Below are 2,720 nucleotides of genomic sequence, written 5' to 3' on the forward strand. Positions count from 1 at the left end.
GTGTGCACAAAAAATCTACGGTGCTACAACCGCTCGATCAGCAAAAGCACCGTGCATTTCGGACACAAAACAGGCGGCCGCCACCTCAAGACCACCCCTACAGATACCGCATGAGAGCGGACGCCTGGGTCTGCTAATTAACGCTGATTACTACTCAAACACATACACCTGAATGTAATAAGCAATGCTGCAGTCTATTAAGTCCAAACCATGATTTCACTACCTGCAAGCCACACACAGCACTCAAACACATTGGAAGCTTATCTTTCTACACTTCTCTACATGTAAAGGTTGGTTTCATTGTAGGTAAGATTCATTCTAAGACCTGCTTATATATGCTAAGGTAGTTATTTTATAACATCTACACCCATTCAGTAAGTGTTTTCATAGACTTTAAACAGCAGCACACTCAATCTACACAAGTCGACATGTGTCAACGTTTTCACTCAAATACAAACATTTTTTTTTCATTTTGATAGAAATACATAAAACAATAATTGAATAACATACGCTGAGTTTTCCATTGAAAACAGGCGAGACCCGTCCGTACAAGGGGGCGAACGCTCAGATAGCCGTAAGATGTCGGTGTGAAAACGGAAGAGTCCCGCCCGTAAACGGTGGCGTACGCTCTGTTGTATGCCAGTTATCGGTGTCTGAGGAGATCCGTCCGTGTACGGTGGCATACGCTCAAGTGTACGCCACTCCCCTTTGTCGGTGTTTGTGGCCGTCCATATGCGGCTGTTTTGTGGGTGGACTTTCGCTCAACGTCCGCGAACGGTAAACGTACGCTGATACGGAACGTACGTACGTTTGGCCGCCGCAACCAGAATAAGGCCCTGTATCACACCGCATGTAGTAGTAGTGTTGTACCAGCTTTTCCGCTCTATTCCATACCACACACATGGAGCAGGGAGACCCATACAAACTCCACACAGATGAGACCCTGGTTACTGTGAGGCCACAGTGCTGCCAGTGCAGCTGGTAGGACTTCCAGTCTGGCCTTCATATCCCCCAACCCCCCATGTGCCGTACACTGTAATGAGCGTTACCTCAGTCTCCTATCTGCCAGTGTCTCCTGCGTCATATTCCGCCCGCACTGATCTATCATCCCCCCCCCCATGTGCCGTACACTGTAGTGAGCGTTACCTCAGCCTCCTATCTGCCAGTGTCTCCTGCGTCATATTCCGCCCACACTGATCTACCATCCCCCCCCCATGTGCCGTACACTGTAGTGAGCGTTACCTCAGTCTCCTATCTGCCAGTGTCTCCTGCGTCATATTCCGCCCGCACTGATCTACCATCCCCCCCATGTGTCGTACACTGTAGTGAGCGTTACCTCAGCCTCCTATCTACCAGTGTCTCCTGCGTCATATTCCGCCCGCACTGATCTACCATCCCCCCCCATGTGTCGTACACTGTAGTGAGCGTTACCTCAGTCTCCTATCTACCAGTGTCTCCTGCGTCATATTCCGCCCGCACTGATCTACCATCTCTCCCCCCATGTGTCGTACACTGTAGTGAGCGTTACCTCAGCCTCCTATCTGCCAGTGTCTCCTGCGTCATATTCCGCCCGCACTGATCTACCATCCCCCCCCCCCATGTGCCCCGTACACTGTAGTGAGCATTACCTCAGCCTCCTATCTACCAGTGTATCCTGCGTCATATTCCGCCCGCACTGATCTACCATCTCCCCCCCCCCCCCATGTGCCGTACACTGTAGCGAGCTTTACCTCAGCCTCCTATCTACCAGTGTATCCTGCGTCATATTCCGCCCGCACTGATCTACCATCCCCCCCCCCCATGTGCCGTACACTGTAGTGAGCGTTACCTCAGCCTCCTATCTGCCAGTGCCTTATGCATCATATTCCGCCCGCAATGATCTACCATCCCCCCCCATGTGTCGTACACTGTAGTGAGCGTTACCTCAGCCTCCTATCTGCCAGTGTCTCCTGCGTCATATTCCGCCCGCGCTGATCTACCATCCCCCCCCCATGTGCCGTACACTGTAATGAGCGTTACCTCAGCCTCCTATCTGCCAGTGTCTCCTGCATCATATTCCGCCCGCACTGATCTACCATCCCCCCCCATGTGTCGTACACTGTAGTGAGCGTTACCTCAGTCTCCTATCTACCAGTGTCTCCTGCGTCATATTCCGCCCGCACTGATCTACCATCTCTCCCCCCATGTGTCGTACACTGTAGTGAGCGTTACCTCAGCCTCCTATCTGCCAGTGTCTCCTGCGTCATATTCCGCCCGCACTGATCTACCATCCCCCCCCCCCCCATGTGCCCCGTACACTGTAGTGAGCATTACCTCAGCCTCCTATCTACCAGTGTATCCTGCGTCATATTCCGCCCGCACTGATCTACCATCTCCCCCCCATGTGCCGTACACTGTAGCGAGCTTTACCTCAGCCTCCTATCTACCAGTGTATCCTGCGTCATATTCCGCCCGCACTGATCTACCATCCCCCCCCCCATTTGCCGTACACTGTAGTGAGCGTTACCTCAGCCTCCTATCTGCCAGTGTCTCCTGCGTCATATTCCGCTCGCTCTGATCTACCACCCCCCCCATGTGCCGTACACTGTAGTGAACGTTACCTCAGTCTCCTATCTGCCAGTGTCTCCTGCATAATATTTCGCCCGCACTGATCTACCATCCCCCCCCCCCATATGCCGTACACTGTAGTGAGCGTTACCTCAGCCTCCTATCTACCAGTG

Source organism: Crinia signifera, unplaced genomic scaffold (assembly GCF_055691185.1).
Source record: "Crinia signifera unplaced genomic scaffold, ASM5569118v1 HAP2_SCAFFOLD_678, whole genome shotgun sequence".
NCBI lineage: Eukaryota > Metazoa > Chordata > Amphibia > Anura > Myobatrachidae > Crinia > Crinia signifera.